Below are 17,143 nucleotides of genomic sequence, written 5' to 3'. Positions count from 1 at the left end.
GGATTGCAATAGGCCTAAATTACGCTCCATGAATGAACCTGTTTGAGCCCCTGTGTTTTGCCTCACTATCACTATTTTCTGATGTAAATCAAAAGCTTTTCTCTTTCTTTTCTCACCCTTATCACTAGAACTTTTCCTGTTACTTGCCATGACAGCCACAAGCAAACACAGAAAATACTGTAAGGGCAAAATATACGAGGGAATGAAATGTACACATACTGCACAACCGCAGACACGCAAACACAGCGAGCTACTGAAAACCAAACCAAAACAAAGTGGAGGTGGGGTGGGGACAACGTGTTGGCTGCAGCCATGACTGAGCCGCCCACACTGTTCAAAGACTACATGTACATGGTTCTCAACTTGAAAATATTATACAGTACAGTACTATGGGGTTTGTGGGAGGTTGGTTGTAAGTATGAAAGGTTGTAAGCTGATGTGTTCGTAACTTGGGGACTGCCTGTATTTGCATTTTACTCATATTTTGAGATGTTCAGAACCCGCTATCCACAGGGTCCAAAAATGAAAAAAACCAAAAAACTAGGATCATTTCATTTTGAGAACATTGTTGATATTATAGTGACCACAGTTGCATAGATGGATAGACATAGTTATGTTCTGCAAAAAGTAAAAAGCAAAGTGTTGGCAAAGCTCATGAATATTAAAAGTGTTGTACTGATGAGTCCTTACACCTCCCTGTGTTGACTCTAATTGCAACAGCAGGACTGGTGCAGGAACTCTTGAACCCCTATCTTACAGTTACCAGTTCTATCTGTGAATCCTTTCTTCCAGTGCATCTCAGTCAGCTCCCTTTAATTAGATTCTGTATGCATAGGTATCTATAATCTCATTGAAAATAAGAGTCCTGTTTTGCATCATATTTCCATGCTCTGTTGGTTTAATTTTTCTCTTATCTGGAGAATTTCCTGTAAGCTTTCAGAATTTGACTTCGTACCTTACCACATTAGATGCTTTCATGTTGTAGTCCTTTCCACCAAAGGAAACAAAGATGCTGCAGACAAGAAGGTATGGGGCACGCATTTGTTTTAAAGTGAGGCCTCTTTGTATGAAAAATAATAAATGAGATTTTAGATTGTTTGAAGTGGGTACAATCCATGTTACTTGTCTGAAGACTGTGGGTATTGCAGGAGCTGTTGTCGGAAGGCAGGAAATGGAAACAAGTCACATATGAAGCCAATCAAATGCAATGATGATTGAGCTACTAGGCTCTAATGATTGGCTTTGATAATTGGGGCCCATATTATCTATTCAATGCCTTTTCTGATGAGGTGCTTGGAGATGCCTAGCACAGCCCTCACAATGAGCTCTGCTACCTGGGATGAGGGCAGGGCTAGAGTGTTCAGGGAAGACACAGATTCAGCACACCCAGAGACAGGCTTAAAATTCTGAAATCCACCACCCATCTAAAGTAAGGTGCTGGGTATCTTTTCAAAAGTTAGGGCAAAGCAATACCTCCCCACTCATCTTGTAGTTTATGGCATCAGCAGCCCCCATATACTCCCTACATAGGTTAGAGGCATAGAAAATCTACACTTCCCTTAGTCACCTTCTTGTTGTTTTACATGAGTGGGCTCTGGACTTTACAAGTACATCAATGTTCTGGACACCAGACCTAGTCCTCCTTAGCACAGCAGAGATTGGGTCTGAGACCAGACCTTTATTTGAACTGGTTTTGTATACTATACTATATACACATACACACAGTGTATGTTTGTCGAAGTGGATATTTTTCAAAACCACTCAGTGTTGTCCAAACGCTATATCCACCAAAGTACATGAGAACCAACACTGATGGCTTTTATTTTTAAATTCAAATCTGTATATTCAAAGCTATGGAGATATAGAATGTCCACTGTGTTATATACATTCACTTTCCTTTATGGAAAATACAAACATGCTTCTCCTTACATATTTAAAAAAATTTATTCTGAATAATAAAATGAAGGGAAAAACTGATTTAATTTACAAGACAGTGCTGGGCTGCTGTAAAATTACTGAAGGTAGAGGATCGTACCTATCCAATGGAAAAAAATGGCATTAATGCAAAAGTTAGTCATTACTGGAGCAGAAGACAGACTGGACATATTTCCACCTCCCTATCAGCCACAGTTTAATTTTGTACAAAGCTATTAACACAAGATTTGTTCTGCAGCTGTATGTAACTTTATCCAATCGATAGGTTTTTCATGAATTGCCACTCAGCTCATGAGAAAAAGATAGGATAATAAAAAAGAATATTAGCAAACTTTGACATTCAAATCAACATATTAAACTGTAACACATTCCCTTATGGTTTAATTAGAAACACAGAATTTTCCCCAAATCAAAACATATCCTAATTTACCATTTCATGCTAATCCTTTGACTAAGAACCACTGGCATAATACTTGTAAAGTAATATATGTTTGGTTAAAAGGGAGATTAATGAGGAAAGTTTATTACTTTCTGGAAAACCATCTGAATTTATAGCTACATGTATTCATATAAAGGATGTGACAGCTGAAATAAATTCAAGGAATTATTTATAGATTTCTTTGTTGTTTATATCTGTATGGTCTATTTATTCTGTAGACAACACTCACCCAGAAATCAACTGTAAAATTTTGTGTTGATTTTCCTTTGCAAATTTCTAACACCAGTATCTGTTTTCAGTGTGTGATATTACAACAGACATGGTCTCTATGGAATAATAAATAGAACAAGGGTGTGTGTCTTAATGTAGGCTGTGGTGCTTCCGTTTGCCAGTCACTGATTTGCTTCTTGTCAGGCAGAGCACTGACTGCCCAAAAAATTGAATAGTAATTTACTGTAATCTGAGTACTATGTTTCCTTGAAGGTAAAAAAAGTCTGCTTCCACATTTTCCCACAGTCCCGCTGTGAGATGGCACCTGTGCTCTCATGCTTGTACTGAGTTTACCCTGTGCAATCACATAAGAAGGGGCCATACTGGGTCAGACTGATGGTCCATCAAAGTTCATATTCCTGTCTCTGACAGGGGCTAGATCCTTCAGAGGGAATGAACAGAACACGGCCATTTCAAATGATCCATTCCTGTCATCCAGTCCCAGCTTCTAGAAGATGGAGGTTTAGGGAATCCAGAGTATAGAGTTTCATTACTGACCATCTTGACTTATAGCCATTGATCAACCTATACTCCATGAATTAATCTAAATCTTTAGCCTGTTTATATGTTTGGGTTTCACTATAGCCCCTGGCAATGAGTTCCAGAGATTGACTCTGCATTGTGTGAAGAAATACTTCCTTTTGTTTTAAATCTCCTGTGCTTTGGTTTCATTATACAATCCCTATTTCTTCTGTTACATGGAAGAGTCAATAACACTTCCTTATTCAGTGTGCAAGAGGTCCCATGATCAAACTGAAACTGCGTACAGCATTTCCTTATTAACGTTGCAGGCTCTAAGGTTGATACTTTCCCTTGTTTGCCTGTTCTGACAACCTGAGCCTGATATGTTCTCAGACTCATGGAAAGAGTCATAACATTTTGGAGATCTTCCTCTGCTCTTGCTGCCAAGTGGTTAAGCTTGCCACGTTTTTTGCAGTGCTGTGCTAGTGAAAGCACTTCTTTACCTGCTCACATCTCTGGCAATGGGTATGGGTATGGAACCCTGGCCACCTGTTTTCCTTCGACTATTAACTCCAGAGTGTCTCCAACACTTTTTCACTATAGTACCCCTTTTGTTCATCTTGGTTCCACAGTGATCTGCTGTTTTCATGGACCACCTCTCTAACCAGATCGCATCTCAGTCCATTACCTTTGCAGGGGGAATCAGAAAGTCCAAAGAACAAAAGTCTAATGGCCTGTATATTCTCCCTCAGTCTGTCCTCAACTCAGAGTTTGCAGCCTCTTTTATTCTTGACCCCGGTGCTTTCTCACTTACAGGACAGATAGGGAGACCCGGGTGTGCCCTCTCCTTCAGCTTCTAGCCCATGGAACCATTTTTAGGGAGCTATGGAGGACTGTAAAAACCAAAAATTACACCACATCAGGTTTCTCTTGGTACCAAGAGACCAGCCACTTACCCCAGATCAATTGATGCTCTAGATCCTATGCCAGGGATAGCCAATTCTATAGTAAACTAACCATAGGTGTATTAGCTAAGAAAAAAGAATGAGAGTTATTGAGAAGTTAAAACAGGCAAAATATAACAACAGGTGAGCCAACATTTATAAGTTCAAAATGATAGTAGAGAGCTGGTAATCTGCCAATTTCCCAAAAGTCTTTTTAGAGATACCAAGAATAATTGGAGATTTTTGTCTTCTTGTTCAGTTATTCTACCAATTAGAATACAACTAGTCCAGAAATAAAGTATCACTCTTTGCATCAGTTCTTACAGTTTCTTCTGCAGGCAACAATCTGATTGGCATCTGTACTGACACAATGGCCAACTGAATTAGCATTTCTAGTCACAGGGTATAGATCATATAAATGCCCACCATTACATTATCATAGAAATAGATCAGTGAAAATAATATGTCACATTTTGTTGGTTCTCATGAAGTTCTCATGCCAAGGGAGGTGGTAGAATCTCCATCACTGGAGATATTTAAGAAGAGGTTAGATAGATGGCTCTCAGGGATGGTCTAGAAAGTGCTTGGTCCTGCCATGGGGGCGGGGGGCTGGACTCGATGGCCTCTCGAGGTCCCTTCCAGTCCTACTCTTCTATGATTCTATGATTCTAAGTTTCAACAGTTTGAATACACTCTTCAACTGATACACATTTTAATCATCATCATCATCAATAACCGTGGGCTCAGTGCCCATTGGTGTCTGATGCCTCTCTCACTATTCCTCTCCATCTTTTCCTGTCCAGTGCAGAGTGGCTTAGCTTCTGTATGTTTTAATTAGGGTTTATTTAATTACTGGTCATGCATAATGCAGATATAATAATAATCAGGAAATGGACAGGCAAAACTAATACAACTGACATTTCCTTTAATCTCTAGTAACACATAAGTGAATTGATCTTAGTAAATGCTAATACATTTAACCTCTTTGATATGCACACACAGGTGAGTTGGCTTTTTGATCTGGCCTGGGTTGGTCTGTCAAACATCACACAAGGTAAATTCACAGACCCCATTATCACAGCATTCCTCATGGCTGCTTCTTAGCCATGATTCCTAAAAGCCATTCCCAGCCCCTCTCTGCATCAGCAGATACATGGTGCAAGCTGTCCTTCTTTCTCTTGCCTTAAGGCAGTCAGAATCTCCCTCAGCCCCTCTCCTAGGCTTAAAGCGTCATTTCAGGCAGTCTGTCTGCCCCTTACTCCAGTGAACACAGAATTTGCCTCTTTCCTATGGGAGTTTTCCCCAACCCCTCCTTTGTACTATTTGAGAAGGGGCACATATACCCATCGATACCCAAAGGCTCTTCCCATCAGTTAAGTGGGAGGAAGCACTGGACCCAGGAATTGACTGAGTATAGAGGTTAAAAAAAAAACAGGATTGGAAGTGAAGTCCTGAGGGTTAAAAACAAAGAACTAGAGGAGACCCCTGAGCTGGGATTGGACAGCAGCAAGATTTTAGCCACTCTTGCTTTCAGCTGAGCACCCTTTCCCCACTAACCCTCAATACAGAGGGTTCCGCAGGCACCTTTGCTACTGGTGTCTACTCTGCTACAAGGGAGAAGGCAGCATCCATCCTTCCCCTGGCTCCTTCCCAATTGGTTGGGTGAGAGGGAAGCTTTGCCCCCACCCACTCTGCAAAGCTTCTGGCCCCAAGCCTTCAAAGAAACAGACTGGCTTTCTCGCAAGCCCTATTCCTTCCCAGAACTGCTTCCTCTCCTCTAACCAGGGGTGCCATTTTGGGAGTGGGGGACACAGTAGCATATACTGAGATGCTACTTGGTTTTCTTCCCCTTCCTCACACAGCCAGGGAGCGAGGGGAAAGAACACACTTGTGTGCTTTCCTCTCACTCTCAGCTGGTAAGGGGAGGGGGCAGAGGAGTAAGTGGTGCAAGCTGTGTACTTTCCTCTCACTCCCTGATTGTGAGGGGAAGGGGAAGAAAAGCAAAGCAGCGTTCCAGGATGCATGGCTGAAGTCTCTCCTGCCCTCCCTAAATGGCACCCTTGCAATGCCTCTTATTTCCTAAGTCTTTGTATACAGACAAGCACCCCTGACATTTTAAATGGCTATGCCATATGATCAGGGTGGGCTGATTGCTAGATACCGATCAGAGCTAGGCAGACTATCCCTTTCAGAGCACTGTGCCTCCTAAGGTTTTCATCCTCCTTCGAGGCTTTCACAGCATGTCCCATGTCTAAGCCTCTGTCTGAATCAGTTTGCCTTTCCGGAGCAGCTGGTGGTGAGCCTCATTGCAGGGTTGATCCCAAGTGCTGCAGGCTATACTGTGCCAAATCAGGGTATCTGACAAGTCATAGCAGGCCTGCCGAAGGGGCAGGGCTATGGGGGGTAACCACATAGGGGCCTAGCCTTTCAAAGGGGCTCAGAGCTCCCAGCTGCTGCTGATGAAGAAGTGGGGGCTGGGAGTTCCAGGCCCAGCTGAAACACTGCAAGGAGCATCACCCCACTGCTCTGCACAATTTCTGAGGGCTGGGGACAGGGCAGCACCATGCTCCAGACAACGTGAAAGGCTGACTGCCTTGACTCCGCCCCTTCTGACCAAGGCTCCGCCTACACCTACACGATATACCCAGGCCTGTGGTGGCTGTTGGCCCTGCTGAATCATAGCAGCATGTGTGTGTAATAATGCGCTTAGGGGCCTTTCTCCTGCTCTTCAGATTGCCCTTTATTGAAAAACCTGTGTTGCTCCACAGTCTTATGCTGCTTTGGCTGCTCATGTCTCCTAGGGCTGCTGTGAGACTTGGGGCAGCTTCAGAGTGCTGTAAGGTAATGTGACAGATTTCCTTTCCTGCTGTTTTCATCTCCTGCAGATCTGTGCCCTTCTCACACTCTTCAGTTCCCTGCAGCCACCTGTTTTGTGTCTCACCAAGTTTCACAGCTCGCTCTGCTGGGTGCTGTACTTCAGACAACTCACAGCTCGGTTGCTGTGCTGTGTTTTACTGGCAGAGAGTGATGCTGCATGCAGGTTAAGCTGAATAAGGCTGTGTCTACACTACAAGATAAAATTGATTTTAAGTCAGTTAGCTCATTTTTTCCCAGTGCCTGTCCTCACTGTAAATTCCATTAGCTTGATTTATGGACCACTAAAATCAACATGATATCAAAATCTTAAAATTGAAGTAACCCATTGGGTGTAGTGATCTAGTCACATAAAAAATTCCGAATGAAGGGTAGTGAGGATGCAGCATGTCTTTAAATCGAATTCATTAGTCTCCACAGATGTCCCGTATGTGCCCCACAATGCACCACAGTTCTCCGCTCTGGCCTCATATCTCCACTGCTCTCAATTGCATAGGAATTAGGCAACAGGACCGTTACAATTTGGCACCTGCAAACCTGTGGCTGAAAGGTCATGAGATGTTGAAAATCCTTCTTTCTTTTTCTTTGCTAGGAGCATAGCTGTGGGGTCTTTGCTTCTGTGTATACGCCTGCTAGCTGCCTTTTTCTTTCCAGGCTGGCCCCTTGTACCATATGTCAGCTAGGGTGTGGGTCATGCTTGTCTGGTAGTATGAGAAACTTCTTTTCAGCCATTCACATGTTCTCATGACCCTCACATCCCCTCCCTTCCCTCTCCCTGGAGGTGCCATACAGTCTGGAACATTCCCACACCCAGCTGGATCACATGGTTGACCCCAAACCAATAAAAGGACGTGCTGCACAAGGTGCCGGGCAGATTGTGTGTGGTGAGGGTCATGATTTTCAGGGGCTGGCTGAAGCTGGAGCTCTTTTAGCCGCCTGGGGGATGTCTCCCTCAGTGGTCATGATTCAGGGGCTGGCTGTAGCCTGAGCTCTTTTAGCCACCTGTGAGATGTCTCCCTCGGTGGTCATGATTTTCAGGGACTGGCTGTAGCCATGGGTCTTTTTGCTGCCCGGGGGACATCTCTCTCATTGGTCACAATTTTCGGGTGCTGGCTTTAGCAGGGGTTCTTTTAGCCTCCTGGAGGACTTCTTCCTCAGCAGTAATGATTTTCATGGGCTGGCTGTATCTTTTAGCCTCCCTGAGCTATACATGTTTCAATGAAGGCAAAGTATTTGCTATACAATTACCACAGTCGTCAAAGTAAGGCTTGCAGCGGGGAATATTCTTGTCCTAAGGGTCTTCTTTTCTAGGTGCAGACCAGTGCAACTTTACTTATGGAGTCACTAGAGCTACTGCAGTGACTTTAAACTTGAAATCCAGATCCTGGATCCTACTGTCCCTCCCCAGTAACTGAAACTTTCATGTCCATTTGTAAAGTCAACAGAATCTAGAGCATTCTTTCAAGCTTGCCTCACTGCCCAATTCTGCTGTGGGAGATTTCACACTTCCTTAATTAGGACTCGCAGTGAGACACAAGGCATGTGTGTGGGGATGGACGTGACTATATAGATTTAACTGTCACACACTATAAATTAACTAAACATATTACTAGATTGCATCAGGAAAATCATGGCCAAACAAAAAGTCCAATTTGGAAAAGGATATTGAAAAATCTCAGCACGTAAGAGTTTATTCTGCACATGGACTAATCTGATCACGGGATATGGTGCTTACATTTTGTCCTTTTCCTGCTGGCATTCTGTACTTATGGGGAAAAAATGAAATAAAATATGAAACAAATAAGCTGATGCTTGAAACTGTACAACCCAGGACAACATGGGGATGATCTTTGTCATTACACTGATATTTGGGAGTTTGTGCCATCTTGTAGTTTAACATAGGCTGCAGAAGGTGATTAGGAACACCAGACTTTTCTGTTGTATACAGCTTCAAATAAAAGAAATGCGACCAAGGAAGAATTGGCTCTGTTCCTCCAATGTATAAATCACACAGGCCACGTTGGATAACTTTTAACTGTTTACATATATATGGATATGTACTCTTCAGTACAGGTTGAACCTCTCTAGTTTGGCACCCTTGGGACCTGATTGGTGCTGAACGAGAAAATTTTCCAGACCATGGTGTTGAGGGGTATTGTACTTACTAGTTGTGTTAGATATGTTAATATTAATAAGGGTTATGAGGTATCTGGACACTTGTGCCTATCATGAGAAAGAGACTCCATCTTAAAAAGAGGGAGTCCATCTTGGAACTCAGGGCCAGGGACTAAGCTGGTCTTGATTGAATTTTCCCGCCAAAACCTGACTGAGAATTCCATTACCTCAGGAAGGTACATAACTCTGCACTCAGCAATAATTTGTGCCCACAGCACTAAGACTGTTGCACACGGCCAAGAGATTAATATAGTATCTGGTTCTCAAGTGGAAGCTGGAGCTCTCTATTTCCCTGAGAAGCGTTTGGGTGTGGCTGTTCCATCTAAGTGAGGTGTGACTGCTCCCATCTGCATTTCTATCTGCACTGGGCCATCATAGCTGTACCACCAAAAGAGGAGACAGAGCATCTTCGTTGGGGTCTCCCTGGAGTTCCTTCCCAAGAGCTTAAAATCAGCTTAAAGACTGTAGGTCCCAGGGTTCGGCTACACAGCAACCAAAGTACAAACTTTCTTTCATTTCCTTTCTAGGGTTCTTCCTCCTTCCAGTTAAATGGTATTCGGGTCTAGGCTTCATGCCTTGTGTATGCAGTCCCAGCACTGTTATTTAGTTATATGTTTATGATCAGATGCTTATTATTACCTGATTGTTTGATTATTCTTGTTCCCATTTTTCTAGTTGCTGTAATTTAACCTTGCAATACACTTTGTGAATTTACTTAGAGTGTTTCTTTCATTATTTATGCTACGCTGGGAGAGGGGTAGGCACTGGGATTATCCAATTGGTGACAGATATGGGAAGAAAGGGGGTCCTACATCTTTTGAAATGGGCTGCCTCACTTTTCCCCTTTCCACTTACGCTCTCCCTTAGTTGCCTCTGTCCACTTGGTAACAATGGGAGGTCAATATTGTCTAGCAGCATTACCAACACTTCTGCGGCTTACTGGGCTCTAAGAAGACATAAGGGCTAAATTACAGCTGAATAACATCACACAACACTGACAGCCAGGAATGGTGGCTTTAAACAAACTACAGGTTGAACCTCCCTCATTCAGCATCTTCAGGACCTGACCAGTGCCAGATGAGAGAAGTTGCTGGATGACAGGAGGTCAATATTTTCTAGCACATTGCCAACACTTTCACTGCATACGGGGCTCTTATAAGACTTTTGGGGTAAATTACGGTTGAATAACATCACAGAACACTGATAGCCAAGACTGGTGGCTGTAAACAAACTTTATGGAACCAGGGAAACTTGGCCACACTCCTAAGTGATCATCCAGCTAACTAAAATCATGCCCAATTATGGATGTTGCTGGACAAGAGAGTTCCAGATTAGAGATGTTCAGAATAGAACATGTATAGAATTCTAATCCCCTGGGGGCACCATTTCTTATCCTACTTGGTATATTTGCCTTATTTTTTCTTCTTCATGCCTTTTACTATCATATGGCTAAATCCCCAAGTCTAAATGCGCTCACTACGGCTCCACTCCTACAAGGGATGGAGTCCATGACCATGGTACATTTCTTACTTATACCAGCTCTGCTAGTGTAAAGTTGACTTTGCTGTCATCATTTCTGATTTATATCAGTGTAAGTGAGAAGAAAATCAGGCTCAGTTGTTTCACTGGAAGCAAAAATAATTTAGTACTATGAATGACATGAGAGAGCGCACTGTACATAGGGTCAAACAGTAGTGGGGTAACTTAGGAAACTGCATGAATGTACATAGTTCAGAAGTAGTAACAGAGAGATAGCCATGTTGGTCTGCACTCCAGTAAAACAAAACAGCAGAAACATAGCACTTTAAATACTAATAAAATGATTTATTCATTGATGAGCTTTTGTGGGACACACCCACTTCATCACATCAATCTCATTTCCAATACAGACTGACATTTATAAGTATTGAGGACTGAAAGAAAGAAAATTGCTATAAAATCTGGCCACTCAAATACAGAAAACTAAAGGGGGGATGTTAACTGTCCTGCCTGACATAATTACGAGCATCAAAGGAAGGGAAGCAATCCTTGTAATGTGTGAGGTAATTGATGTCTCTGTTCATACCACGTGTTAATGTGTTGAATTTGAATATGAATTCCAATTCACAAATTTCTCGCTTTTATGTGTTTTTAAATTATTTTTGCTTCAAATTCTCAGGTCTTTAACAGAATGGCCTACTCCATTGAAGTGTTCACTGACCAGCTTATGCGTATTGAGTTTCTTGATGTCTGCTCTGTGCCCATTTATTCTTTGGTGAAGGTTTTGCCCAGTCTGTCCAATGTACATAGTAGCAGGACATTGTTAGCACATAGTGGCATATATAATGCTGCTGGAAATGCACAAGAATGTGCCTTTGACCTTGCAACTAACATAGTTAGCTCCAGTGATGGTATTCCCAGAATAAGTATGTGGACAAAGTTGGCAGCAGGGTTTGTTGCAAGGAAAAGTTCCAGGATTAGTATTTCTGTGGTGTAGCCTGTGATTGCTGGTGAGAATTTCTCAGGTTAGGAGGTTGTCTATAGGAAAAGACAGACCTGTCACCTGGGACCCTCTGGAGGGTAGCGTCATGATCCAGAATAGGTTGTAGGTTTTTAATGATACATTGCAGGGGGTTGAGTTGGGGGCGGTATGTGACGACAAGCGGTATTCTGTTTTTGATCTTCTGGGGCCTACCTTGAAGTAGCTGGTTTCTGGGTATTCATCTGGCCCTGTCAATGTCTAACCAACTGGGGATAATATTGGAGATGCTAGTTCTTAGCATTCATACAACTCTTCGTTCTGCTGCTCTTCCACATCACTGGGGCCTCTGTTAGTCCTTTTTATAAGGCCCAGGTGTCCATTAAGCTATTACCTGAAAACTTCTGGGGGCACCCTGTTTATCATGCAAAAACATATGTTTGCTGGTAAGAGATGACTTCTGCTTTTTGCATAGTACAAAGATTAGAAATAAAGGTTTTAAACAAATAGTCTAAATTGTTAGGAATATGTTTCCCCAAAGGCAGACTGCTACATTAATTAGCACATTCTATAAAACCATTTTGACTAAAATTGAGTATCAGAGGCCTGGAGCACTTACTGAAATTGCTGTATGTGCAATATAGAGCCAACTTCAATGATGATACTCCGTGAATAAGGGGCCCTATTTTTGCTTTTAATTTCTTCCAACATTTGGGGCTGTCTTTGAAGTCATTGCAAAATTCTGACTGGCTACAATGAAGTATGTAGGATGAGGCACTTGTGGCAGATTTTAGTGAAGCAGAGGAAAACATTTTTCCTTGTAAAGGGCTTTCCTATTAATTCAGAAACACAAAGAAACCTCTTCAAAGCTATAATGCTAAACATTTTAATGCCCTGCCAAACCTCATCAATCTGCTATAAAAATCCATTAATTGTGCTCTGAACGACCTCTTAATGTTTAATAAAAAATGACAGTCTCATAGAGTTGCTGGCTATGATTTTTTTCTGCATAGTAAGATCAATAACATTTTACAAGGATTTTTCCTTAATGAGAAGTCTTTTAAAAGTCAAGATAATTCTTTTAATTATGAATGATTACAAATTGCGTGATCAATTTTACAGAAGGCAGGTTAATAATCTGGACACTAAACGTATTGATCATACGTCTACGTTTCTTGAATTCCTTTCATTTGTCTCCTAAGCCCTCCTACACTGAGTGGCTGTGAATGTTCTGAGAAGCTGCTAGAGTAAAGCAATGAGATTAGCATTTTTCAGCACCAGTCCCAGACTTTTGTAGACTATTTTCTTGAATGTGTTTGACACGCTATTTCTTATATACAGAGGGAAGATTTTGTTAAAATTCCCTTCAGTTAAAGCTCTAGGTCCCCATTTTCCACTCCTATTTGCTTCAGAAGCCTGCAATGGAGTGAGGGGGCTGCATCTATTGTAGGGTATATTGAGGAATATAGCTATACTCTCAAAGGCCCCTACTGCTGCATGCATTTACCCAGGTGCTTATTTTTAAGTAGGTCAACTGTCTCAATGACTTCAGAGAGATATTCACTGCTGGAAGTTAAAGCATGGGTGGAGGAGGTGTTTGGGCCTCAGATCAAAGCCGATGGTTGGGTTTCTAGTGATCTATACCAGTATTTCCCAATTTTATTTGTTCACAGAACCCTTTTAAACCCAAAAGAATTTCGTGGAACCCCATTCCCGGTCACTACCCCACTCAGTCCGCAAACCCAGCCCCTATCCCCAGGCTTAATTCTTCTCAGCCTCAAACCTGCCACCCACAGGATTAACTCACCTCAGCCCCAAGCCCACCCCCAGAACTAACCTATTCATGGTGCTGGCTTGGGAGCCTACGCCAGGTGGCCATATGCACCCAGCTGAAGGAAGGCTGGTGTGGAGGTGTTCTGCTGGCAGGGGTGAGCCGAGCCATGCCTGCTGGAGGGGTGTGGTCACTCAGGTAGTGGGGAAAGTGAGGGACTCTCTGCAGATCCCTGCCCTGCCTCCACTGAAATAATGGAACTAAATTCAGTTGGTTTAACAGATGGACCCTCCTGCCTCTTAAACCAATTAAATTTAATTCTACTGTTTCAGCAGAGGCAGGGAGTCACAGAGGAATTTTCTCACAGAACCCTTAGTTTCACTTCCTCAAACCCTGAGGTTCTGTGGAACACTATCTGGGAAACACTGATCTGTTCCAACTACCCTATCTCAGACTTAGAATAAAACAAGTACACCAGATTCCTCCTTCAACTCACTTATCTGATCTATAGGGTCAATATAACAAGAAGTTATTGAAATACTGGTGCTTTCCCCCAATCAATACCTATCTCCAATTCCATAGGAATGGCCACTTTCACCTTTATATTTCTATATGAGGAATTTCTGAAGTAATTTCATTTGTGATATTCAAACTGGGGATTCTCAGCCTTATTTTACTTGGAACCCCCCCGCAAACCCTCTGCAGTTTCTTACCACAGCTCATCCTATGGGCCATGATAAGCAACTATGGCCATATACTTGTGCCAGAGGGAGAGTTGATGTGGGGTAAGGATGGCTACGAGGGCCTAGATTTAGGGTTGGGGTTGCTAGGGCTGGGTACAGGGCTATCTATGTGGGTCCATCTGGAGTTGTTGGGATGCTAGAGTTAGGTGTTGCTCAGCCTGGCTGAGGATGCTGGCTTTGGAGATCAGTGCTAACTTGGGAACTGGCTGTTGTTATTTACAGCTGGGTCCGGATGGAGCCTAGTTAAGCCCAAACAGCGTGTCTACATAACAAAGCTATTTTGGAATAACGACTCCTATTTTAAAATAACTTTGTGAGCGTCTACACAACACAACTGCTATTTTGAAATAGTTTCATACTAGTGGGCATCTTATTGATAGATATTATAAAATAGGGGCTCTGTAGACAGGGAACAGGGGCTATTTTGAAAGAAGATATTCCAGAATAACTTATTTCAAAATAAAGCTGGTGTATAGACGTGGTATTTTGAATTAGAGACCCTGGAAGCTCTACTTTGTGAGGCACACTATTTTGGAATACGTTTTGCTTATTTGGGGGCTTCCCTGTAGTGTAGACACATTATTAGGGTGACCATCCATCCCACATTGGGTGGGACAGTCAAAAAAGCATCTGGACTTATTCTTTAAAAAGGACTCATTGTCCTGTATTTGGACTGCCCCCACCCACAACTTCCCTGAGCCTTGGGGATGCAGGGAAGCATGGGCAGCTGGTACTTCCCTGGGGCTATGGGAGGGCTGGCAGCTGCCACATCCTTCCCAGCTCCCCAGGGCTTGGAGGAGCTGCCCCTCCCCCCATATCTCCTTGTCCCTTATTCAGGATAGGGAGATCTGGTCACCCTACACATTATTCTGGACTAGTTTCTTTTGGAATAATAACTCTGGAATAAGCTAGCCTGGAATAACTCTGTAGTGTAGACACACCCAAAGGGAGTCATCTAGATAATAAATCTTCATGTTCCAGGGATAGGCCTGGTTGACCAGCCCTCCTCTTGTTTCACTGGGCCTTCCTTCTCGCTGTGTACACGGGGAAGGGAAATGGGCAGACAAAACAAACCTTTTCAATTAAGGGTTTCCCCTCAGCTTTTCCTGTGGGAAACAGCGCTGCTAGGGCACCACTGATTGTAGACCCCTCTCCTCTCTTGGGGCCCACCTTGCCTAGCTCTTGCACATACTCTTTGGTGTCTTCCCAGTGCAAAGCCATGGCCGGATCCAGTTGCCGACACAAACTGCTGCAACCACCCAATGGGCGCAGGGTCACGCCGAGCCAACAGTAAAGCTACGAGGCAAACCCATGGCCTCCTCCAACGTTGTGGCTCCACCCCACAAGCGCTGGTGGTGGGGATCTCCCTGCTGGCGCTGAGCCCTGCCCCGCAGCAGGTGGCATGGAGGTTCCAGCCCCAGTGTGTGCTTCCTCCATGATCAGCTCGGGACGGGGGAGGCATGCATTCCCATGCTTCCCCACCATTGGGTTGCTTTAATTGGAAGCTGGTCATGTTGGGGCTGAAATTGTCTGGTCAGGACTCACGGCTTTCCTGGCTGCCACAGGATGGTCCTGCACTGCCCTAGGAGGGAAGGAGCTGAGTGGAGCCAGGGGCATCTGAAGGTTTTCCGAAGGGCCACATACTTCTTGGGCTAAATCTGAAACGCTTTACTTGGTAGGAAACACTGCACCCCCTGCATCTGCACGCTCTTTAATGCCCACCCCATGGCCTGGAACCCCAGACTCCCTAGGGTTCCCCCCACCCTGGGCTCCCAACGAGCCCAGCAGCTGTGCTTTGTGGCTGTAGTTGGCTTTTCATGTAAGCAATCCACAGAAGGAAATGTTGCTCTTTATTACTTGTCCAGTTCAGGATCGGAATGGAGATCTAGTAAATCTACACTGGGAGAGTGTTCAGCTAGATAATGGACTTTTCACTCCTCAGCTTGGGTTAATGAAGGCCCCATGAGGGCAAGTAGCTAGTCAACAAAGACATTGGAGTAAAAAGCCTGTTTGCTCTTACTTTAATCCAGTGCTGAAGACACTTACTTTGCGGCCTAGTCTTGTGACTTTTGCCAACTATAATTTTAAATGGCATGGAGCTGCTAATGGATATGGAATGCTTAACAATCCAGAGTGAAAGGTATCAGAGGGGTAACCAAGTTAGTCTATATCTTAAAAAACAAGCAGAAGTCCTGTGGGACCTTATAGACTAACAGATATTTCGGAGCATAAGCTTTTGTGGACAAAGACCCACTTCATCAGATGAATGAGTGGGGGTTCCAGAGGAGTGTCCAAATTTATAGGCTCATGAAAAGGAGCAAGTCCCAGTCAAGAGGAGGGTCAGAGTTGACAAGGTCAAGTCAATCATGGAGGATTCATGGAGGACGTGGCCCATTATCAGCAGCTAATGTGGAGGAGTGAACATCAAAAGAGGAGAAACTGCTTTTGTAGCTGGCCAGCCATTCCCAGTCTGTTTTCAATCTCAAAGGTGAGATTTAGGTGTCAGGTGCTGCAGGAGAAACCATCTGATCACAGAATCCATTTACTCATTTGTTCCCAACTCGGCTCTCTATGGACATGTTGCTATTTACGGGAATTCTGAGACATTTCCTGAAGTCTCTACTCAGGTGAACATCGCACAGACTGCTCCAGAATAATAATGTCTGGAGTGGGCCATCATTGCCAAGGACAGAAAAGAAACAGGACTCATTTACCCCCTACCAAATTAATAGCAAAACTCCCACTGTCTTCCAGACAAGTAACTCTCAAACTTTTATTCAGCAGTAACAGACTGATAGCTGTGTTAGTCTATATACTATCAAAACAAAAAAAGCAGTCCAGTAGTATAATTATTTTGTTAGTCCTTAAAGTGCTACTGGACTGCCTTTTTGTTTTGACTTCTATTCAGCATACATGCAAAAGTCCTGCTGACTTAAGTGGGAGTTTTGTGTGAATAATAATGTCATGTAAACTGTGTATTTTATTGAAACGGTCACACAGGGATGTAGCTGTCTTAGTCTGTAGCTTCACAAAATAAACCAGCAGTCCTGTAGCACTTTAAAGACTGGTTTC

General features: G+C 43.3%; 1 long non-coding RNA gene across 1 annotated transcript in view; it reads right to left on the bottom strand.

The window, feature by feature from the left end:
* The window catches only part of LOC142012559 (uncharacterized), a 54,499-nt gene that overhangs the window by 15,588 nt on the left and 21,768 nt on the right, over window positions 1-17,143 (bottom strand). The window contains exon 3 of the long non-coding RNA XR_012645395.1: window positions 4,063-4,137. This is a non-coding gene — a long non-coding RNA (uncharacterized LOC142012559). The remainder of the gene's footprint in view (window positions 1-4,062; window positions 4,138-17,143) is intronic.

This window comes from Carettochelys insculpta, chromosome 4 (assembly GCF_033958435.1).
Source record: "Carettochelys insculpta isolate YL-2023 chromosome 4, ASM3395843v1, whole genome shotgun sequence".
Lineage (NCBI taxonomy): Eukaryota > Metazoa > Chordata > Testudines > Carettochelyidae > Carettochelys > Carettochelys insculpta.
The sequence above is the reverse complement of the archived record's forward strand: the minus strand, read 5'-3'. Positions and strand labels throughout refer to the sequence as shown.